Genomic DNA, 26,171 nt, shown 5'->3' on the forward strand with positions numbered 1-26,171 from the left:
TTCACACCTTGGCAGCTACAGGTCTCTTTTTGATAGCGGTCAGATTTTATTGTCATTATTATGTCTGTGGCTTCTTTCATGCTTGAATGCGGTTGACCTTCATATTACTACGACTATCCCTTATGACTGCATTTAGAGCTGTTTGGACAGTGCCTTAGTACCTGCGTTTAGGTGTATTAGGGCCTATATAAGGCTACAGGTCAGCGTATTAGGGCATCACTTGAATGTGTTTAGGGCTGTTCCATTTACAACGTGTAGGGACCTTCATGACCTGTGTGTGTATTCATTTACAGTGGATAAGGTTAGGGCATCATCTGCAGCTAGGCCAACGTATTATTTTTGGTGTCTCTCCTTCTCCAAAAACCCAAGACGTAGAGAGGAGGAGATCACTTCAAGAATGTGTCTCTAATGACTTCAAATCCTCTCTTATTTATAGTAAAAATATAGAGGTTGAATAGACATGTCGGTTGGGCTTCTGAGCCTACATAAGATGCTGGCCAACTTAACAATTTGTCCATAACATAAATAAATTCATAACTTCATAAATAATTATCAGAATTGAATGATCTTTAGATCAATCCTACACCTCTCGATGAGAGGGATCCAATAAAAATATCAATTGCCATAAATAAGATGACCCACATGGAGTTTTACCCTAGTTTCCAATTTTAACACTCCCTCTTAACTAGGAGAGAACTCCATCTGCTGAACCATATGTCTGTCTATACTGTCTTTGCCATCAGTGCCCTGCATTGCTCAACTCAGCTCTGCTTAGCTATGCTAGCTCTGCTCAGCTTTGCTGGCTCTGCTCAGCTCTTCTCAGCTTTTCTCATCTCTGCTTGGCTCCGTTTTTCTCTGCTGGCTCTGCTCTACTCTACTTAGCTCTGCTGAACCATGAAGAAGAAGAATTGATCGAGAATGTCTCATACCATTCTCCACTGACTCGAAGTCAGTCTCAGAGTGCGTACCACTGGTCCTAGACCAGTCTCAACCGACCCAAAGTCAGCGTCATAGGGGTTACCACTCCTACCATTGGTCCCAGACCAATATCATCAGTCTTAGAGTGTGTACCATTGGTTCCAGACTAGTCCCAACCGACCCGAAGTCAATGTCATAGGGGGTACCACTCCTACCACTGGTCCCAGACCAGTATCATCAGTCTCAGACTGTGTACCACTGGTCCCAGACTAGTCTCAACCAACCCGAAGTCAGCGTCATAGTATGTACCACTCTCACTGGTCCTAGACCAGTCCTACACTGACCCGAAGTCAGTCTTAGAGTATGTAGCACTGGTCCCAGACTAGTCTCAACCGACTTGAAGTCAGTGTCATAGTAGGTAAAACTCCTACAACTGGTCCCATACCAGTATCATTGATCTCAGATCAATGAAGGTCATCCTAGCATAGGGAGTATGGTAGATACAACGATGCGTCCATTGGTACTACTATGGTCCTAATCTCATTTACCTTCTCATTGATCAGATGAGAGGTACTTCCCATGAGCCCCAGACTGCATGGGTAGGATGCCTCGATAGGAGAACTTAATTAATCCTGTCCTCACAGGAGAACTAATCATCCTGCTACACAATCGCCATGGAGAACACATCATCCAGGCCTCACAGGAGAGCTAATCATCCTGCTACATAATCGTCATGGAGAACACATCATCCAGACCTCATAGGAGAACTAATCATCCTGCTACATAATCGTCATGGAGAACACATCATCCAGACCTCACAGGAGAACTAATCATCCTGCTACATAGTGGTATACAAACACCTCACTGAAGAGCTTTCGTAACCAGATTGCCTCTCAAGTAGCCATGTGATCTGATAATCACCCTATGAGTGACCTCTGTTAAATATTTATTAAATGAAAGTATTACAAACCCATGTGTTGGTGTGTGTGTCTATGTTATTTAGGCAATGGATCGATCAGATTGCTAATACACAGACACTAGAAATGGAAAACAACAGAGAAATACAGTAAGCAATATAAGAACACAAGAATTTAATAAGGAGTTCACCCTATTCTCCAGGGCTACGTCTCCAATCCAGCTCTCAGTGGTGGCCTTATTTTATTGTGTCTTGAAGCAGAGAATTACAAGAGCTCAATGTGAGTCTCCTGAAATGGAATTTTGCTTGGCAGGGTGGTTCTTGGATGCCCCAAGCCACTAGAGTACACAGACTCTTATCCTTACTAGCTCTTTATGACCTTCTGGTCTACAATGGAGAGAGCCCAATGTGGTGCTCAATCCGAACAGATCCTCTCTAGGATGGCTTGAATCCCTCAAGCTCTCTGGTGCTCGATGCTGCCTTCCGTTAGCTCGACCCTTTGTCTTCCATTCTGCTATTGCTTCACTGTCTTTTTCTCCCTGTTCTTCCTTTCTGTGTTCCGTCCTCCTCTCGGGGGTTCTGGTTGTTGTTCTCTTTCTCTCTGTGTGTGTTCTGTTCTCTATTCATGGCTTAAAACCATTCGTACCCATGGCTCTTTGATTCCTTTTCCCACTTCCCATTGGATCGCCTGCTATAGCTTCGCTTGGAGTTCCCTGTTCGGCGTCATCATCAGGCTCACAGGGAGTGGCCACATGTCCTCCTGCAACTGTGCCGATACGCTTCATCGGTTCGGTTTTTTCGTTACGTCGTGGAATGAGTTTTCTGCCACCTTGGTAGTAAAATCGAACATCAAATCTTTACAAACTGCAGCTTAATCCCCCGTCGATTCTGCTTTCCCATCGGGCGCGATCTCAGCCGTTATATCTGGAGCCCCTAGAGCCAACGCCGTTCGCTCGTCCCGTGCGGTTGACTTGCTCGACCATTAGCGTGCGATGAGCGGTGGTTTTCTCTTCCCTCTACTTGCCACGCGTCGACCACTGAGTGGGATCGCTCCATTTTCGCCAATTCCGCTTACCGTTTGAGGGTGCCCCCGATCAATATCGCCGGTTTTTCGGAGCGGGTCCTGCCTTTAGCGCTTTATCCTTTATCCCACGGTTTTCCGGTTCCCATGTGACTAAGTGCTCGGGGCTTCCCCAATTTGAGGGTTTTTTCCCAGCGATGCGCACCTCCTCTATTTCCCGATCCAGGCCTCCCAGGGGCTAAATCCGCCTCCCATGCAGTCTCCATGGGTCTCGGTCAGCACGCTTTGACCGAGGTCCTCGTCGTTCCACGCTGGTTGCCATTGCCACTGGTTCAGAGGTGTTTTTGATCGCTGTTGTAATTTCTTTGAAGTCTGTCCCAACTTGGTACGGCCATGGCTTTGTTTAATCTCTCTTTATGGATCCAATTCAGATCACGGCCTTCCCACTGAAAAGCTTTTGGACCACCAAAAGTTGGTTTTCTTTCAAGCATCGACTAGGTGAGAGTACTGATGTCTCACTTTCCAAATCTCAATCCACTTTGCACTGCTCGGATTCGAATCTTTGAGTCCAATTTGGAGGTACTCAACATCCCCTCTGCACATCGTCCTTACCTTCCTGTCCAAGACTGTGTCTTCTTGCAATTCATTAAGATATTCAGGTAGCAGGTCATCAATAGAAGGCAATTGACTTTGCTCTTCAGGATCCCCAATCATTGAAGGTTCAAACAATCTCAAGCAATCTGCATTTATGACTGAGTAGATGTGCATGTAAGTTGGTAGATGTTGTAGATCTAACCCAAGAATATTATAGATCTGATATAAAAGTATAAGATAATGCAAAGAAACCCAGAAATAATATACATTATTACCTTGGGTACCTCCCTTGGTACCCCATATTATCCCCCCTAGGTATATAACATTCCAGCCCCCTAAGCATGTTTCGTCCCCGAAACATGGGAAGAACACAAATAATAAGATCTACTCAAAAGAGTAGTCCACTGGTACCATGCACGTGCATCTAGCCATCCAAGAGAAAGGTGAACCCTCGATCTCGCTGGTGCCTCGCTCACTTGAGATGGAAGTTGATCATGGTAGCTCTTCTGTGTTGATGTGTAGTAGGTGGCTCTTCTCTCCTTTCTATCCGTCATGTGACTACTTGGTTTCCATCTTGATGGTTGTCTTGCGGGGTGATGTGGGTGATGATATGTTGAAGTTTTAACCCACGATGGCTTTTGCTGGACTTCACCCTGCTGTGGTGCCTGTTGTGGTGTCTTCTTTTTCAATATGACTTCAACCACTGAGCCCTCCTCTGATGTATCATCACCTGTAACCTTTTCTTCTTCAGCCTCTGTTTGTGTTTGATTGTTGATCATCAAGGGCTCATCATTTGATATGTCAGTCCCTTGAACATCTTCTGCTTCAGCCTCCATGTGCTCTACCTGTTTATGGATGGAAATATCCTGTAATGTAATTTTCTTCTTTTTATGCCATAGCTTCAGGAATTTCTTTTGCACATTAATATTGATAGTACCCACTAACTCCATCCAAGGGTATCCCAAAACAACATCCATGTTATCCATATCTGAAGCATAAAAATCACCATGAAACACATACTTATCCATAGAAAGCTTCAAATCCTTATAGATTTGAACATCCTTATCATCAACCTGTGTATTTTGAATTTGTTTTGCTGGGACTTGCAACTTTTTTGCCAAATTAACACTGATAAAATTATGTTTACAACTAGGATTGATAGAAACAATGATCTTCTCTTTCTGAATCAATCCATGAACCTGCAATAAGGATATACCAGTAGGAAATAGACCCACATGTTTCTCCTTATCTTGTTTTCTGGCATGAGACCATCTGTCTAAAAGTAATTTTTCAAATTCTATATCCGACAAGTCGTCGCACTGTTTGATGCCAAGTGATCTCCACCATCTATCAGCCTCTTCTGTCAAATTAAGCCGTACCATACCTTTCCAACATATCCAATATTTGGACTTTATTCTTTGTATGAATTCTTCAATAGTAGGACCATCATCTTTTCCTGTAAAATATAGATCCTTGCTAGAAGCCATGAAGAGTTTTGAAGAATTTCACTTACTTGAAAAGTTGAAATTGTTGTAATTTAGTCAATATTACTCAGAATTCTTATTATGACCTGTTTTTGGAAATGGAACAACCCTTCTGCATCTGCCCATGTGATAGAAATTTTGATCTAGGCACTAGAATTCCAGATCTGCACTGCAACTTTCCCGCCGTCACCCAAAATTTCTGAAAAAAGAGCTGATTTTAAATCAGCGATATCTTCCTCATCCGGACTCTGATTCGCCTGATTTTTTTTTTTGAAATCAGGTGTTTTGTCACAAGGATTCTAGATCTACAATTAGATCTTATAGATCTGGCACCAGGACATCCAGATCTGCGCCGCAAATTCGCTGGCCCTAAAAATTCTCTGCAACCCCACTGATTTTTAGATCAGCGATATTGCCTTCATCCGAACTCCGATTCAACCAATTTTTTTTTGAAATCGGCTATTTTTTCACAAGGAATACAGATCTGCAATTAGATTCTGCAGATCTTGCACCAAAACGTACAGATCTGATCTGCAAATTCGCCACCCCAGAAACCCTGCAAAAATGAAAAAAAAAAATTTCTCCACGGTTTGCCCAAGAAAGAGCTCTGATACCACTTGTTGTAGATCTAACCCAAGAATATTATAGATCTGATATAAAAGTATAAGATAATGCAAAGAAACCCAGAAATAATATGAAATGATTCACCTTATTGATCAAAACCCTTATGGTAGGGCAACACCATACATTCACTCCTTAAGGAAGGAGAACACTCCACAAGCCATATGCCTGTTCATACAATAATTCTTCTCTTCATATCTCTCCATGTGGAGTCTCTAGCCTCTATATAGGCCTCATACATACAATACCATGGGTCATTACCATGGTTCCCTCATACCATCAACTAATACCATGGGTCCATTACATTATTATTAACTACTTGTGGTCCCTTACATGACATGGGTTAACCACCTTTATTACTATGGCCCATCCCATTATTACATTATTACCTTGGGTACCTCCCTTGGTACCCCATATTATCCCCCCTAGGTATATAACAGTAGATCAAGGCGAAAAGCATTTTCACCAATCTTCTAAAGTATCCTAAAAGGTCCATACCTAATAGGCTTTAGCTTTTTACCTTCACCTTGGATCCTGTCCTTACTGATATACAGCTAAACCTGGTCTCCAACTTGAAAACTATGCTCCATCAGATGCTTGTCATGCCTAGCCTTGTATTTGGCTTGGCTCTTTTCCAGTTGTTCCTGTACTGCCTGTGGATCTCCTAGATCTGTTCAATGAACTTAGTTGCCTGGTCCACATCACTGTGCCCATCAACTGTGGTATCTTTACCAAAGACAAAATCCAAAGGAGACCTTGGTATGAAACCAAAACAGGTCTCAAAAGAATATCTTTGTGTAGAAGAGTGTTGTGCTCTGTTGTAAGCATGCTGCACATAACACAAATGTTCATCCCAAAGCTTAGGATGTTTGCTGCAATATCCCTTGAGTAATTGGATCACTGTCCTGTTAACTACTTCTGTCTGGCCATCGGTTTGTGGATGAAAAGCTGTTCTTTTCTTCAGTTGGGTGTCCATCAGCTCCCACAGACTTGACCAAAACTTCCCCACAAATCGGGTGTCTCGATTAGATACAATAGAAGTGGGTAATCCAAAATGAACCCATACATGTTCAAAGAATAATTTTGCAGTTTGTTCAGCTGTAATCTGTTTATTACAAGGTATCAAAATACACATTTTGCTGAACCTATCCACAACCACATATAGATAGTCATGACCTTTTCTAGACTTAGGCAGTCCTCCAAAAAAATCCATGGAAACACTTTCCCAAGGGTGAGAAGGAACTAGCAATGGAGTGTATAGGCCTAGTTTTCTATTGCTGGGCTTGCTTTTAGCACACATAGTACACCCTTTTACATATCTAGAAACTGTCTCATTCATTTTCGGCCAATAGCAAAATATTTGCAGCTGTGCAACTATTTTATTTACCCCAAAGTGACCTAATATCAGAGAAGTCTGTGCCTCTCTAATTATCTTTACTCTCTCTATTTGTGGAATGCAGAATTTCCCATAATGATATAAGAGTCGGTCCTTCACATGATAGTCCAATTCTTCTACCTTTTTGCCTTGACTCAAAGTTGCATATACATCTTTAAAGTCTATATCTTGAGCGTATTGTTCAATGTAGCTTTCATGTAGTCTAGAATTATGCTTAAGTATAGTAGATGCATTTATAATGGGTCTAGATAACATGTCTGCAACTTTGTTATGTATGCCCTTTTTATATCTGATGACTAGATGAAACTGTTGTAGAAAACCCATCCATATATAATGTCTTGATTGCCGCAACTTAGTTTGGGAGTGTAGATATTGAAGTGGTTGATGATCAGTATGTATTACTGTCTCTTTGCCCATTAAGTAATGTTTCCACTTTTTCACACTCTGAGCTAATGCATACAATTCTTTATCATATGTAGGATAGTTAACTATTGCAGGATTAAAAATCTCAGAATGATAACATATGGGTTTACCGTGCTATGTCAACACTGCTCCCATGGCATAGTCACTGGCATCTATTTGGATCTCAAACGGTCTTTTAGATCAGGTAGTGCTAGTACAGGTGCTGTATTGATATTAAGGTGTCGAAGGCTTTCTAATGTTTGCCTCCCCATTGAACACCTTGTTCAATCCTGTCAAAGCATGTAAGGGAGCTTCAATTGAGGAAAAATTAGAAATGAACTTCCTCCAATATTGTGTTGCTCCTAAGAAGCTTCTTACTTCTGTAGTAGACTTGGGTTTAGGCCAGTTTAAAGGAAGTCTATGGTTAAAGGCAGGGGACCGGAACACCACTTTTTTCCACAGACAATACAGAGGTAGACTGTCCCGGAACCATATAGCTGAAATCAAAACTTCGGAGGGCCAAGTCTGCAAAGGTTTCAACCAGGTGAAAGGCGCTGCTGAAGCTCATTACAGGAATTTATACAATGATGGAAACGAAGGCAATGAAGAGGAAGCCTCTGACTTCCTTTCCAACATCCCTCTCCTCGTTAACCCTGATGAAAATATAGCCCTTTGCAGTCCCATTTATGAGGAGGAAATTATCAAAGTAATCTGGTCAATGGAAGTCGATAAGGCCCCAGGGCCTGACGGATTTACAATCCATTTTTACCAATCCTGCTGGGAAGTTATCAAAACTGATCTCCTCAAAATGATAAAAGGCTTTATGAGAAAAGCTAAGATAGGAGGAGGAACCAATTCCACCTATCTAGCTTTAATCCCCAAGGAAACCAACCCTGACACCTTTGCAAGATTCAGGCCTATCTCACTGTGTAACACATCTTACAAAATTATAGCCGAACTCCTAGCAAACCGAATCAAGCCCTTTCTCAAAAAATTGATCTCCAGTACTCAAGGTGGATTCGTGGAAGGCAGGTACATTATGGATAATGTCATTCAAGTACAGGTGATCCAGGTGGATATTGGTGGCCACCTGCCAAGTCCACCTAGACCCCCACCATTGTCCCTCTTGACATTTTCAGTTTCCTTAATTATAGCACAATTTACTATTTTTAGTAGTTTTCGGGTCCTAAACTTCTGGAGCCGTTTTGAGGCCCTAAACGACGTTTTTTGGGAAATCCCGCTCCTACGATTTTTTAGATAAAAAATCGTTGTTTGTGTTATGGTCCTCAGAAAGATCTTTTCAACGGGCTATCATGCGCGTAAAACGGAGATCGTATGCCAAAGTTACGACCCCGGGAAGTTGATGTACCAATTTACCCAAATGGGGCCCATAGTTTGGCGTTTTCATCTTCTAGGGTTAGGTTTTGGAATGTTAAGGGTTTTCCATTGTTTCTCAATAATAAATAGGCCTTCGAGCCTCATTGTAAAGACAGTTCGGAACAGTTCAGAGGCATGTAGCCGACACATCTCTTCTCAGAGATAAGCTACCATCGCCCTAGCTGGGTCATTTCTATTTGTAAGCATATTTCAGTATTCTCCATTAGTGAAATGAAGTATTATTTCCGCTGCATCTCTATTTTTATGGTTATCGCATCTCTGTATTTATGGTTATCTCTGTAATCTATTGCGTTCCTGCTTAAATCCGGATCAGTGGTATCAGAGCGGTCTGCTTTTTCTCTGTTTTTCTTTGCATGTCCCCGACGAGGTCGGGATATAAGGAGTTAGGGCTTGAGCTGGTTGAACCCTTGCAAGACCAGCCTCGCAAATCTCGACGGCCTCCCATGGCGGATAAGAAGAAAGACGAGGGAGCAGGAGATCCCATCAAAATCTTGCTCGAAGAAGCCCTCGAGCGACAACGGAATGCGATGATGGACAACTTTGCCCAAATCCTTCAGCGGCTACCCAAAGGTGACGCATCAGCTTCCAGCAGCTACTCTGGAAACGCCACACCGTTTAAGGTACAAGTTAATTTTGAAATCCCCATCTTCGAGGGTCAAATAGACGCAGATGCCGTAGATAAATGGTTAAATCTGCTAGATGGGTATTTTTCTGTTCATGAATTTTCAAGTCGGGAAAAGATTGTTTTCGCTCTTCTCAAAGCAGCCCCCCACGTCAAGGACTGGTGGGAGACATACTGCGAGCAGAAGGATGAAACTACAGGCTCGCTATTCTCAGCCGCACCCACCTGGAATTCATTCCGAGATGCCATCAAGGAGCAATACTACCCTGTTGGAAGCTATGAGGATGAATACATAAAGTGGACCACGCTGCGGCAGGGAAGGGATCAAGATGTGCCAGAGTTCACCAATCTTTTCCATACCCTTCGCACGAAGTTGGGTATCAAGGATTCGGAGCAGCATCTGATACTCAAATACCGCGACTGCCTGCACAAGTACATCCAGGAAGAAATGGAATTCCTGAACATCTCATCGCTCGGCATAGCATACCGATATGCCGTCAAGATCGAGCAGAAGTTTAAACAAAAGAAGCGAGACTTTGGATCTACAAATCCAAAGCAAGGGAAAGGTGCTCCTAAACCACAGAACAAGGGACAAAGCCAAGGCGGGGCAGCCCAAGACAACCCGCAAAAGCTACAAGCAAAGAACAGTGCCGCAAAGCCGAAAAAGGACACGGGAAAATGGTGTGAGTTCCATAAGAGCTCCACTCACAACACAAGTGAGTGTCGGGCCAAGCAGTCACTGATGGCCGAACTAAAGGTTTCAGAATCAGATGCATGTTCTGACTCTGAGTCAGAAACAGACAAGGGGAATGACAAAGGGAAGCAAATCATTGATGCGGATCCCAACGCCACTGTTGCTACTGCCAAGATCCAGAAAAATGAACCCGAAGATCCAGAGGAGGAGGAGCGTCTCTTCCACTCCCAGATGTGGGTAAGGGGCTCCCCACTACAGTTCATTGTCGATAGCGGGAGCCAAAAGAACCTCATTTCGACAGAGGTCGTGAAGCAGTTGGGCTTACCGACCACAGCACATCCACAACCGTACACTATCAGGTGGCTGCACCAAGGACGGGATCTTCGCGTGAGCCAACAGTGTCGCCTTCCATACAACATCAAGCCCTTCACAGATGAGGTATTATGTGACATTGCTCCGCTTGAAGTTTGTGATGTATTATTAGGACAACCATACTTGTGGAAGCGACATGCTGTGTATGAATCAAGGCCCCGTGCTGTTATTATTACTTTGGGAAATCAGTTGTACAGGATACCAGAGGTAGCACCGCCTACTGCCATCTCTTTGATTACTGCAAAACAATGCAGTAAGCTCATTTCCAAAACTGGAAAATTTGTTTTCCTGATGATACGCCCTCAAGGAAAGAAGAAGACAGTGGCCACAACCTCCAGACAGGGCCCCTCTGCACGACAACTACAGATGGACAAGGTCGTGGAGGAGTACGAGGACATCTTCACCTCCCCCGTAGGGGTTCCTCTGCACTGTCAGGTCAAGCACTCCATCGATCTGACCCCAGGTGCACCCTTACCCAATGGACCAATTTATCGGCGCTCCGTTCTGGAGAACGATGAAATCAAGAGGCAGATTCAGGAGCTTCTGCAAAAAGGCCACATCCGTCCGAGTTCATCGCCTTGCGGGAGCCCAATTGTGTTGGTACAGAAGAAGGATGGGACTTGGAGACTCTGTATTGACTATCGAGCGCTGAACAAGATCACTGTCCGTAATAGGTACCCGATCCCGCGGATTGATGACCTCCTAGACCAACTAAAGGGGGCAAAATATTTCAGCAAGATTGATCTGAAGTCAGGATATCACCAGGTACCAATCGAACCCTCTGATGTGTGGAAGACTGCCTTCAAAGCCAAAGAGGGCCTTTTCGAATGGTTGGTTATGCCTTTCGGGTTGACAAATGCTCCTGCAACCTTCATGAGGCTAATGGATGACATCTTGCGGCCATACACCAACTCATTTGTAGTGGTATACTTGGATGACATTCTGATCTTCAGCCAGAGTTGGGAAGAGCACCTCCACCACATCCGACAGGTTCTCCAAACACTGCGGCAACACAAGCTATGTGCCAATTTGGAGAAATGCACTTTTGGCATGACCCAGGTTCAGTATCTGGGATACATTATTGATGAACAGGGGGTGCATGTGGATCCAGCCAAGATCAAAGTCATTCGGGATTGGCCACCTCCGACCACTTTGACAGAGCTCCGCAGCTTTCTAGGTCTTGCCAACTTCTACCGCAGGTTCGTGTTGGGTTTTTCTCATATGACTTGGCCTTTGAGTCAAGTCACCAAGGGCGGGGCGAAGGCAAAATTCTTTTGGTCTGAATCTCAATAGAAGGCATTCATAGAGTTGAAAGATCGCCTCTGCACAGCACCAGTGCTCGCTTTACCAGATTTACAACAACCATTTGAGGTCGAGACAGATGCCTCTGACTATGCTATTGGGGCAGTCCTTACTCAACACGGGCATCCTGTGGCATATCACAGTGAAACACTTTCAGACACGGTCCGGAAGTATCCCACTTATGATAAAGAGATGTATTCCATTGTACAGGCTTGTCGGCAATGGAAGCACTACATTTTGGGGAAGGAAACGGTCATCCACACAGACCACCGACCCCTACAGTTCATACAGACCCAAGGGAAATTGCAGAATGATCGCCATCAGAAGTGGTCCACATACCTGCAACAGTTCCATTTGAATATCAAGTATAAGAAGGGCAGCACTAATAATGTTGCAGATTGCCTCAGCCGACCACCGATCATGGCGTTAACCACCGTCCTCAACTCTTGTGGGCATGAGACTTCTGATTGGCCACTGCTCTACAAAAGCGACCCGGAATTCGGCCACACATACCAGAACCTCTTGGAGGGTCAGCATGTTCCAGATTTTCACCTCCAGGACGACCTGTTATGCCACTTGGGTCACCTTTGTGTTCCTTCAAGCGAGCGTGCCAAGATGATTTTGGAAGCACACTATAGTCGAGTTGCTGGTCATTTCGGGGTCGAGAAAACAGTGGCAGTGCTGCAAAAGTATTTCTATTGGCCGAATCTTCGACAGGATGTTGGGAAGTACATCAGATCATGTACTGCCTGTGCCATTGCCAAACCGACCATCAAGAAGCAAGGCCTCTATACCCCACTGCCTACCCCTAGCCAACCTTGGGAATCCATCTCCATGGATTACATGTCTGGCCTTCCTTCCACTAAGCATGGAAATGACTGTGTTTTTGTAGTCGTCGACAGGTTCTCGAAGATGGCCATCATGGCGGCCTGCAAGAAGAACATGACAGCAGAAGCCACTGCTAAACTCTTCTTTGAACGAGTTTGGGTGCACTTTGGGATTCCATAGTCTATCATCTCAGATCGGGACAGTCGGTTCCTCAGTACATTTTGGTCCAGTCTCTGGTCAATGCTGGACACCAAACTCACTAAGTCCACCGCCTTCCATCCTCAAACTGATGGCCAGACAGAGGTTGTCAATAGGATGATTGTACACATTCTGCGCATGTACAACTCAAAGCATCCACGCACATGGGACGAGAGCCTCCCCTATGTTCAGCACAGCTACAACCGAGCTCTTCACAGCTCCACTGGCCATAGCCCTTTTCAGGTGGGCTTGGGATTCCAGCCATTATGCCCCATTGATGTGGCCATGCCATTTGCAGCTACTCACGCAGATTCTGCTCATGTCCAGTCTGAAACAAACAAGGCGACCAGCTTCATTGAGCACATCCAACATATTCGCCAGCAGGTCCATGACATTCTGGAGAAATCAAATGCCAAGTTCAAGCAGCGACATGATCAACATCGAGTGCCACACAAGTTCCAGGTGGGTGACAAAGTCTGGTTGCATTTACAAAGGAACGCCTTACTGGAGCCTATCGGAAACTGAGACCACTCCGATATGGTCCCTACACCATTACTAAGGCTGTGGGAGACAATGCATTTGAACTCAGCATTCCCCCATTCCTTGGCCTGCACCCAGTGTTCAATGTGGACCGCCTTCGGCCATACTTTCCACCATTGCTAGATACATCTGACATTGCAGAACAGCTCACCCCCACAGAATTAAATCCAGATTGCATGGAACAAGCTGCAACTGATCGAATCATGGACACACAGATCAAGAATACTCGCCGACAGAATATTCAACTGTATCGAGTTGTCAAAGCAGGCCAACTCCTTCACAATGGCAAGTGGCTCACCAGGGACCAAGTTCAGCAAAAGTTTCCCCATCTCATGGAGGAACTCAACGCAATGGGGACCATTGCTTCCTAAGGGGGGAGGAATGATCTAGGTGGATATTGGTGGCCACCTGCCAAGTCCACCTAGACCCCCACCATTTTCCCTCTTGACATTTTCAGTTTCCTTAATTATAGCACAATTTACTATTTTTAGCAGTTTTCGGGTCCTAAACTTCTGGAGCCGTTTTGAGGCCCTAAACGACGTTTTTTGGGAAATCCCGCTCCTACAATTTTTGGATAAAAAATCGTTGTTTGCGTTATAGTCCTCAGAAAGATCTTTTCAACGGGCTATCATGCGCGTAAAACGGAGATCGTATGCCAAAGTTACGACCCCGGGAAGTTGATGTACCAATTTACCCAAACGGGGCCCATAGTTTGGCGTTTTCATTTTCTAGGGTTAGGTTTTGGAATGTTAAGGGTTTTCCATTGTTTCTCAATAATAAATAGGCCTTCGAGCCTCATTGTAAAGACAGTTCGGAACAGTTCAGAGGCATGTAGCTGACACATCTCTTCTCAGAGATAAGCTACCATCGCCCTAGCTGGGTCATTTCTATTTGTAAGCATATTTCAGTATTCTCCATTAGTGAAATGAAGTATTATTTCCGCTGCATCTCTATTTTTATGGTTATCGCATCTCTGTATTTATGGTTATCTCTGTAATCTATTGCGTTCCTGCTTAAATCCGGATCAACAGGAGACCATTCATTCAAGCAAACAGTGAGGGGAGAAAGGTATGTTGATTAAACTTGATATGGTGAACGCATTCGGTAGAGTTAACCGCTTGTTCCTTTGCAAAGTTCTGCTCTCCTTTAGTTTCTCTCAACACTTTGTCCAGCTCATAAAAGCATGTATTGAATCTCCATGGATTGCTCCCCTTGTCAATGGTCGTCCAACCAATTTCTTCCAAGCTCGAAGAGGTATCAAGCAGGGATGCCCTCTCTCTCCCTTCCTGTACATCCTCATGGTGGAATCCCTCAGTAGAAAACTAGCAACAGAAAGAACCGCTGGCTCCCTCCTGGGCCTCAAACCCTCTAATGTATCAGCTCCCCTGAATCACGCCCTCTTCGCGGACGATTCACTGCTCCTTGGAGGTGTTTCCTCCAGAATTACAAAAGCCTTCGACTCTGTGCTGAGAATTTATTGCAGGGTGTCTGGAGCTCTTGTTAATGAGAGTAAAAGTGAAATCTTCAGTTGGAATACTGAGCAGCAAGAGATCACTAATATTTCTAAGATTCTCGGGTTCAAAGGACATGCTCAATGGGACAGTTTCAGGTATCTTGGTCTTCCCATTTCCTCAGGGGTGAACAAGAGGTCCCTCTGGACTCACATCATCAGCAAAATCAAATCTAAAATCGCTGCTTGGGGAGGATACTGGTTAACAAAAGGCGGTAAAACCATTCTAATCAAATCTCAGCTGTCAGCTCTTCCTATTTATCAGGCAGCGTTTCTCCTGGCCCCCAAACATGTAACGGAACAGATCGCTACCCTCCTCAGGGATTTCTTATGGCAAGGTGGGAAAGGCAATGATAAAAAAATGCACTTAGTCAACTGGGACACGGTTAAGAGGCCGATTGCTGAGGGCGGACTGCAAATTCGGGATCCCTCCCTTGTCAACACAGCGCTGGGCGGTAAACTCTTGTGGAAAATGATCCACGATCCCACTCATCCCGTAAGTGTCATTTTACAGTCAAAACATGCAGACAATGACGCTCTCAGGAAAATGTAATTGGAGAGCTCAGCATATTGTACGCAGGTATGGAGGCTCTACTGCAAAAGTAGCGAATTTTTCAAAAAACTCATGTACAGAATCCCTGGTAACAGTAAGTGCACCCACCTGTGGAAAGATCGAATAATGGGACGTGATCCTCTGGCAGAAAATGAACAAATTGCTGAACTCAGAAACTAGCTAGAAAAAGCGGGAGTAAACAGCATTTACGATCTGTCAATCTGGGACAATTGTGGTGATTGGGCAAGATGGGATTTCCATGGAGTCCCCGCGCGGCTAAGATATCAACAGATCTTGCTGGAGGACCTGCTTGAAGACACTGCTCCTGTCAACAGATTCATGAAGGACAGTTGGGATGGGGCCAGACTGGAGTTTATACATCAGCAGAGGGATATAGGGCTCTTCAGGGATCTAAGAACAACAATCAATCTCCCACCTTTGGGAAACAAGTCTAGGAGCCGTTAGCCCTCCCAAAAGTAATTTTTTTTTTTTTTTTTTGGACTTTGGCACACAATAAACTTTTAAAAGGAGACAATCTGGTAAAAAGGAAGATCGAAGGGCCTCATAGATGCTTGCTTTGCAGATGTAATCTAGAAACTGCCCAACACCTTTTTTTGGACTACCTCTTTGCCAAGGAGGTGTGGGGGCTTCTACTTCAAGATTTTCAGATCTCTCTCCCTCAACAAACCTCTGTCTCGGATCTTTTTGCTTCATGGAGTACCTTCTACCCCCGAAGTATCCCTCCCAAGTCCTTCTGGCGCAAAGTATGGATAGCACTTCCCAAATTTGTTTGCTGGTAGCTGTGGTTGGCTCGAAATATGCAGATTTTCAATCATATGCAACACTCTCCGATTCAAGTAGCAATAAAAGCTAAGGCTCTTCTCTTCGAAGTGGTTCAGCAACAGTATTACAAAGGTGACCCTTTGCTCACGCCTGAAGAAAAGAGGTGGCTGGCTCTTGAGCCACATCCCCGAAAGTACCTCCTTACACCCCTGAAAGCAAATCCGGATTGGCGAAGAAGAGAGACAGATGACATCTTTCAAAGCTGGTGGAGGGCCCAAAATCCAACTACCATATTCTTTGATGGGGCATCCAAAGGGAACCCCGGAGTCGCAGGTGCTGGTGGGATCATCTATTCTTCGGATGGGTCTTTTAGAGATTCTTTTGCCTGGGGCCTTGGTCTGAAAACAAACAATCAAGCGGAGATCCTTGGGCTGCTCAAAGCTTGCCTTATTGCCAGAGAGAAAGGTGCTAAAGATATCCAAGTCTTCGGAGACTCAGAAATTTTAATAAAAAAACTAATCAAGGAGGATCTTTTCAACAATGCTGGACTCAACAAAATCATGGACAGATTGAAGAGAGTCTTACTAGGCTTTGATTCATACAAGTTTTATCACATCCTTAGAAACTCCAACAATGAAGCAGATCGCATGGCGAACAAAGGTTGCACTCTCATGAAAGGGATCTTAATTGTAAATGGGGAAAGCTTCTTCCAAAATCCGTGAAACTATCACATTCCAAAGGCAGCATAAGAAGGATAACAACCATGTAAGCGGGGTCGCTACGGCAAAGACCCACTCTCCTTTTAGCATATAAATAAAATCCATAACCATTTTAGTTAAAAAAAAAGAGGTGTTTATATATATATATATATATATATAGAAGTTTTACATTTAAAATGACATAAATAAAACATTTTTGGAAAAAAATATATATTTTAACATATTTTTTTAAATATAATTTGACATACTTTTTAATATTTCACATATAAAAATAGAAATATTTAATATTAATTTCCATTAAACTATATAATATTGTTGTGGCTACAACCACCACCTTATTAAAACCTGCCTTGGTATCAATTTTGAATGGGTCCCCTAGAAGTTTGATCTTTCACCTCTCCGAATGATCTATTTTACCCCAGGGATTTTAACTCTTTGTCGAGTCAAATATTCAATTCCTAATGGTTAAGACCCCCTTAATAAATCTATGCTGCATGATTCATCTATAACCCTTTCTAAGCCCTTCATTCATATCCTTCATCGAGACTTTTCAACCTTAAAAAAACCTCCCATCGCATCCTTATTTCTATATCAATGCTTTGATAATAGAAATACTCTACAAACATGCATAACTCACCCTTTTCGCTTATCGCAATCAACATTGTGCATCACTGTACACTGGCCCTGACGACATTATTAACCATAACACCTATTCATTTCGGGTTGGAGCCCATCGCATATCGCAATCGGCGGGGTCCGAGACCCATATATAAGGCGCACCGCGATCTGCCGGACCCGCCGTGATCATTAACCATAATATACATATTTTTGGATCCGCTTCCCCCAATCGCAAGTCGCATTTGGCGGACTCCGGGGCTTATACACAATGTGCACCACGATACACCGGACTTGCCGGCCTTATTAAATCGTAACACATATCTATTTCGAGTCCAGAGCAGAATCGCAAATCGCAATCAACAGTCGGAAACAATAAAGCGATATGCGATATGCGAAGGGGTGATGGGCAGACCTGACGACAACTATAGGCCTGGGTGCATAATGTTAGAAGTTCGGCCTTATGGGTTTTCCTGTGTATTCCCATGTATTTCGATAAAATTTTGTGGTCGGGGTTTTCAAAGGAAAATCTCGTAAAGTTAATGGTTTGCTTGTGAAGCATGGTTAAAGCAATCCTTGAGTAAAAATGAATATTATGGGTAACGCAAATACGTGTCACAGCAGGTTCGGTGGTTTGAAAATCGTAGTTGCTCTGCATTGTAAGATTAAATAGAAATTATCGCTGAATGCAAGGTTTGTTTGTGAGCATGTTTGTCAGATTTCTCATAATCATAGCTAATATGAATTATTTTTGCAGGCGAGTTCGAGTGGACCTGGTAGCAGATAAATGCGATTTATATCAAGATGACACCTCTGCGTCACTGGTGTCGATGTTGCAAAGGAATATTCTGCAGAAACGGATATGAACCACCATAGTGCATAATGAAGGCATGATCCATGTTAAGAGGAAGCACAATGCTGATACATCAAGATGTTATTACCTCCAAACACACTTTCAATCATGCCAGATGTGGGATGATAAGTGCGGTGTCTTCAGTTTCCTTCAGGAAATGATAGGGACTAACGTTTGCTCAATACAGGTGCGAAGGGATGACACACAGTCATCCTCTTTTAATCAACATCTATTTACTTCCCCAAGAAATGAAGCATTGTAGTAGATATGCCCTTTACGTGTCGGCTGTTTCACCAATCGAATCTACGTCTGTATATTCTAATGTGTATGGAAAATAGTAGGAGGAGAAAAAGTCATTGAAGGGAAGACCAAGGGTCGTTTTCCTTCAGCATAAGTATTACCTCCAGAGATGAGATGAGGGCTTTTTTTTGGAAAAACAACTTTTGATTTATTTTGAATAAAGAGGACTGTTTGGGTTAAGAAGGAGCCTGTTGTTTCAGATTTATCTTTCTCTATTTTCATGTGTTTAGAATCAAAGTGTTGTTGCTGGCATAAAGATAAATGTGTTTTTCTTTGTGCATATTGATAACATATAGTTCATGGTTATTCCTGGTTATTCGAATATAATTCAATATCATGCTTAACTCATGAAAGGTTGCTGATTCGAAACTTTGTTAAACGTTAGTTGCAAGTGTTATTTGTATGGAAATGAATGTGTATTCCTGTATAAGTAATTGGATTGAAATTAGGATTTAATACAACCTTGTTCTTATGTGAACCAGTAATTGATTCATTTGGACTTGGAATCTGTATATGATGTTTAACCTCTTTTTGTTATGCTCCTGCATGATAGATTAGGATAGTTAGGACTAGCTTAAGTAGTGAGAATTAGCATAGATAGGATTTAATCCATATAGGTTAGATGTTTCTTTTGTTGATTTAATTGAAGTTTTCCTTCAAGAAGCAATCTTTCAACACCTATAACAGTTTACAGGATCCTTTAAAACTTGTTGGAACTAGCCACTCCAAATGAAAGCAGATCTAATTGGGATCTGCGATCGAGTTAGTTCCCCTTGTTGGCATAACGAAAATTTGCCATGTCAACAAATTGGTGCTAGAAGGAGGGCCTGAACTACCATCCACAAATTTTTATGATTTCATCTATAAATGTCGCGCATGGATTCGAAAAGATTAATGCATGGATCGTAAAGGACGAAAAGATCCCTCCTCCCATGTTGAAAAGCCTCATTTCGAAGAATCAGAGGAAGGAAGTCTAAGTCCCGTGTTTGGGTCACCCAAGGAAGAGAGACTGTGGGAATACCTTGTCACTCAGGAGCAACTAGTTAGAGTACTTACTCATGCTTACGCTCGTTCCCTATCACAGCTCCCTATCTTTCAGTCTTTACCTCCGACAGCTAAAAGAAAGCGAAGGATCTATCACATAAATGAAGAGACATCTGTAGCCCCTTCTCTTGAAGATATTGTGCTAGAGTCTTTGCAAAGTATCGACACTCCTTGGGAAGAAATTCTTGAGGATTCCCCTTCTAAAGGTAATCCCTGGCCTGATTTGGAAAATCCTAATGAAGAACAGTCGGGGGAAACCTTCAACCAGAACCTCCATATCCATAATATGGCTAACATTCCCCCTCCAGGTGGGAATCCACCTCTACCGCCTCCTCCGGGTGGGAATCAACCCCCACCTCCTCTAGGAGCAATCCCTCCGTGGCTTGCACAAGATGCCGTAGCACTACGTGGGCAACAACATCCCTTACCCAAGAATGCAGAAAGAGTATTGCCTAAATTCGACCCTGAGCAGGGAGAAACTGCTGATAACCATATTCACTCTTTCTTTCTAGCCATGCGCATGTTGGGGGTAGCCGATGAGGATGTGGTATGTCACTTATTCCCTTTTACTCTGATTGGTGCAGCCTCCACATGGTACTTTAGCTTGAGAATAGGATCGATCACCTCATGGGGTGCCTTTCAGTAGGCCTTCTTAGACAAGTTTGGTGATGACAAAACACCTGCGGCCTTAGTTTTAGAACTATCCCATTTAAAAATGGAAGCGAAAGAAAAGGTCAAGGATTTTAATATCCGGTTCAAAACTTTGTTCAACAGAATCCCGGCCAATGCTAGACCTATTGATGAGGTGCTCATGGAATTCTACATCACTGCTCTCCCTGTCCCTACTGCGATGTGGGACAAGAGAAGTAACACACAAACCTTACAAGGTGCTATTGATGAAGCAATACAAATCGAGAATGAAATGATTAGTCTCACAACATGTCATATCATACGACCGAAGGAAAGAAAGCCTCTTAGTCATCCAAGAAGAATAATGGGAGTGATAACAAAGTGGCTGAGGGCAAAGAAAGGGATACCACAGATGTGGAAGGTTTGCATTGGATCATTAAGAAATTGACAAACACAGTCATCGATATGAAAAGGAATTCCGGAGAGAGTGGAGGAGAGTATTACAATAGAAAACCATTCAAACCTTTCTATTGTAAGAAGATAGAAGGTGGTCATGGTCAACTTGCATTGCCTGCTCCACCCAATGAAGGGAATTTAAATATGGAAGAGCTGGCCCTTATTGGATCGCTCCTTAACAAAGAAGAAACTATAGTGAAACTGGAGCCAGAACAAGCAAAAGAGGAAGAATACCAAATAGAAGAGCCCTTGGACGAAGAATCTCAAATCAATGTACTGTGGGATTTCTATACGAATGAGAATGATGACGACGAAGAAGATAGTATGGCAGAAATCTACACTAATGAAATCCACACATGATGTAAAGGGCCACTTGTGGGCATGATGAAGCCTGTAGACTAGAAAAAGAAATATTTTCGCCCTGTGAAGGCATCCACTCCCAAAGTTCCTGTCGAGAATGGTAGACCTAGTGGTGAATCCAAGAACACTCCAGTTGCTAACTATCCAGAGAAAGAGAATACATCTCCGACTGCAATGAAGGCGACTCAAAATGGTAAACTCCCACCTAAGAACGGCAAAACCAGCATGTTTACTCTGCCCTACCCTGTTTATAACATTGATTACAACATTGTGGATGATCTTAAGAAATCTAGGGCTAATATCACATACTTCGATTTGCTAAAATTAACGTAGCAAAGAGATCTGCTCTTGAAAGCTATGAATGAGTGGAATTGCAAAACCACCACCATCCCGAGCAGCCAAACCAAGAAGTCGGTGTCCAGACCTGTCACTAGCTCCAGTACAGCCCAAACAACATAAGCTATGGAAGGCACTCTGTCAAAAATGAATCAAACCCCCCAAGATGTCAGTGCGGCCATGATAGGAAGGAAATCAAAATCCATGACTCCACCTTTCCTTATCAGATTTGAAATCTTCAACATGAACGTACACAGTTGCTGGTAGATTCCGGTGCCTCGTCCACTATTATGCCTTACGTTGTTGCTAAAAGATTTCATGCGATACCTGAGAAAACTAGAACTTGAATTATGCAATTGGACAGAATGAATGTTAAGGTAATTGGGGAATTGAAAGACGTGTTGGTTCGGATGGCTACCAAACCACAATACTCACAAGTCATTGACATAGTGGTAGTCGACATACCCGAGGCTTATGTAATGCTGCTTAGTAGGGACTGGTCAGCAAAAGTCAATGGATATTTCTCAACTGATTGGTCCCACCTCTTGCTGCCTCAGAAGGGGAAGGGTGATGTGCTGAGAGTTGATCGAGAAAGATACATGAAGTATGTGGTGAAATAATTAAACGGCCCCAATGAACTTGTAATGTTTACCAACTCTATCCTTGGGAATTATAGTTTCAATGTTTGTGCCACAAAAACCTGTTTTGGAGAATTCCATGCAGAAACAATTGAAGAAACTACAATAAACACACAGTTGGAAGCTCTCCCCTGTAGTCCAACTGATGAGCCACCCTGTAATATAGTAGATGATAGAACTAATTTTGTAGGAAGCAATTCAATTGATGTAACATTAGACTCTATATTTTGGACACTCTATTTTGATGGCTCTAACTGCCTTGAAGGTTTAGGTGTTGGGAGCATTCTCATTGACCCACAAGGGAACCAACATCTGCTGGCCAATCGGTTGGAGTTCGAATGCACCAACAACATAGCAGAATACGAAGGCTTGCTGCAGGGCCTGAAAAAGGCCATTGAAATGAAGGTAAAAAATCTTTAAGTTTTTGGTGACTCATAGATAATTGTGGACCATGTAAGAAAAAGGATACACTGCAATTTGCCACACCTGGTAAGGTACCAACATGAGGTATGGAGCTTAATTGACAGTTTTGATTATTTTAATATCACATACATACCTCGAGGGAAAAACCAAGATGCCTATCTGATGGCTGGTATGGCTGCAAAACTTTTTCCTGATTTTAGATTAAAGAAGAATAAATGTTATGTTGAATTGATTTTCAGACCATCCGTGTTTAATAACATCTCAAATTGGTAGGTGTTCGAAGATTACGGGAAAATCCTTGAGTTCTTGCACTCCAAGAAGACATTCAAGAATGCAGTCATTGATGAAAAAGAGCATGACAGGCTTATGAATGAGAGGGAAGATGACGAAAAGGATCAGTCCAATATAATTCCCATGTCAGTTGTCAAGATGGAGCACTTGTATGACGTGCATGATAAATTAAAGAAGCCGACTAACTGCAAAATGCATAGCTCATCCATGAAGTATGAACCAAAGAAGACCCAAAAACTGTTAATTTGGGCTTGGGTTGCTCTCCACAAGAAAAGGTTACATTTGTCAAGTTATTTAAAGAGTACAAGGATGTCTTTGCATGGACATATGGTGACTTAAAAACCTTTGATACCAACATTATGCAACATGTAATTCCTTTGGAAAAGGAGGCTAAGCTATACCAACAAAAACTTCGTAAGATGCATCCAAGCCTAGAACCATTGGTGAAGAAAGAGTTAAACAAAATGCTGGATGTCAAAATCATTTTTCCGGTCAGACACATCTACTAGGTAGCCAATCTCGTGCCAGTAAGAAAGAAAAATGGAGACATCAGGCTGTGTATCGATTTCAGAAACCTGAACAAAGCATCACAAAAGGATAACTATCTTGTCCCTTCTATGGAACACATTCTTCAACACGTTTCTGGGTTTTTTGTCTCTATTAGATGGGTTTTCAGGATATAATCAAGTGTTGGTATCTAATGAAGATCAGATTAAAGCAACCTTCAACACTAAACGGGGCACTTATGCTTATCGCAAAATACTGTTTGGACTTATTAATTCGGGCGCCACATTTTAGAGAGCTATGGACATAGATTTTCGAGGGTTGATTAACAAATCAATAGTAGTGTACATGGATGACATTACTGTGTATTCATATCACAAAAGGGGTCATATCTGTCACCTGAAACAGATTTTCGAAAGACGCCGAAGGTATGGAATATTGTTGAATCCCAAGAAGAGCGTTTTCGCAGTTATAGAAGGGAAACTACTGGGTCATATCCTCTCCAAAGAAGGGATTGTTATTGATCCTGAAAGAATAGAGACCATCATGAGAATACAACCCCCTGTAAATAAAAGGGCAATGTAATCTTTCTTCGGGAAGATCAATTTCGTTAGGAAATTTGTCTCAGGTTTCGCAGAAATAGTGTGTCCCATGCAGCTAATGATGAAGAAAGAGCTGGATATTATTGGCCCATAGTGTTTAGAGACTCGCATGCCTATGCTCGAAAATGCAAGGTATGTCAAACTGCCGCAGGACGAGAAAGAAAGCCACCCGTTCCCCTCAAGCCCGTTATGATTTATTTCCCATTCCAGTAATGGGGTTTAGATGTCATAGGCGAGATCACTCTGAACTCTTCACAACAGCATAAGTATATACTCACGATGATCGAATACTTCACGAGATGGACCAAATCCATCCCGCTTTGGAAGGTAAACGAATATGAGGTAATATCATTTATTGAGAAATTCATTATCAATAGGTTTGGCATCCCTGACGCTCTCATATTTGACAATGATTCTTACTTTTCATCACTTAAATTGACTGAATTTGCTATTGATAAATCAATTCAAATAAAGTATGCATCAAACTATTACCCCCAGGGAAATGGAGTTGTAGAGTCCTCGAATAAAAACCTCATCCGCATAATCCGTAAATCTGTCGCTGACAACCATAGGAATTGGCACAACGCTCTAACAAACGCCCTTTGGGCCGATAGGGTCACCCCAAAAGTGGCCTTAGGAAACTCCCCATACTTCCTCGTCTATGGATAGGAAGCCATCTTGCCTTCGAATGTTACCATTCCCTCTTTATAGCTCTCCCAAGCCTCAAGAGGGACCCCTTCAACCTTACTTCAAGAAAGGATCAGCCAATTAGTGAGGTTGAAGGAATTGAGAGATAAAGCCAGAAATAAATTTGGAAATCACCAAATGATTGTGAAGAGATGGTTTGATCACCATCTGGCAGGAGATAAAGATTACCAAATAGGAGAGCTAGTCCTGAAATGGGACAAGTTGAATGAGACAAAAGGCAATCACACGAAATTCCAACACTTATGGCTGGGTCCATTCCAAGTTGAGGAGAAAATTGGTCAGGGAACTTATAGATTGAAAACTTTACAGGGAGAAACTAAAAAATTCCCTGTTAATGGCCAACATCTTAAGAGATACTTCCAGTAGCCACCACATGGTGGTTACGTCCTGAGTAGGTTAGAATTCATATTTTGCTGTTAGGTTAGTTATATTTTCGTCCCTTCTGTTCTTGTTGTTTCCGCAAAGTTTATTTTCTTTCTGTTTTGAAGTTCAATCCTTTTCAGCCAACTGATTTCGGTCCTCTAGTCCCGTTTCCACCTTTTATAACTCTCTTCAGATTGCCCTCATTTGCCACCTTTAGCTCTTACTTCCCTCATTAACCTGCTGATGAGTTTGCTGATCCTAAATTCATCATTACCTTTCAAATCAACAAAATTTCAATGAGCCTATGAGAACTTGAAAATCAGCTTGGAATTAAAATCGAAGCCACTAATTAGAATCTATTGGGAACTAAGTAAGATCTGTTGATAACCTGGATACCTGCAACATGTAGGGGCATCTTTATAAAATGAAAAATGTGTAACCACAACTGGACTAGCATGGCGGAACGCTGCATTTTTAAAAATCCCACTCAGACCTAGTCCATACTTGCTTGTAAGGTTTGCAATTATTCTCCATTGGTCTCATCCACCACACTAAGTTTTCCAATACCTGTCATCTACAAGTAAACCTCCTTTCATGGGCTAAGCTCACTATCATATACCCTGTGGAAAATCCAATTGTGCTCTAGTCCTTGCGCCTGAAAATGGAAGGAATTATTTAAAAGAAAATGAAATGTCGAGTCCTTGCGCCCATCTGGAAGGACAAGTTGTTTGGGAAGCCGGTTGGAGTAGGGACTGTTGCTGGGCTCAGAGTACCAGTTGACACATCAAGCCCAACCCTGCTTAAGTGGTTTAAAAATATGGCATGATCCATGACTGCAGCCCATTCAATCATATGCAAATATGGCATTGCAATTCTTATATAAAGTGCAGATAAACATATCTTCATCAAGTTTGCTGAGCGATAAAGAGATGAGGTACACACCTAGACGGGTATGGACAGACCAGTGATGGCCCAAATAGGATTTTTGAAAGTAGAAAATAGGTAAAGGAGGGTCAATAAATCCCATAATACTACCATTGGAGAATTCCTATCAAAACCCTATTAGTAAGTAGAAGCTATTTGTCTTTATCCCACCTGAAGCAATTAATGTTGAAGTGGAACCCATGCCTGTCCATCTATATAGTTTGCATTTCAAGTTTATCTTAAAACCCTGATG

This window comes from Pinus tabuliformis, chromosome J, assembly GCF_031772625.1.
Source record: "Pinus tabuliformis cultivar Carrire ecotype Pingquan chromosome J, CPIR1, whole genome shotgun sequence".
NCBI lineage: Eukaryota > Viridiplantae > Streptophyta > Pinopsida > Pinales > Pinaceae > Pinus > Pinus tabuliformis.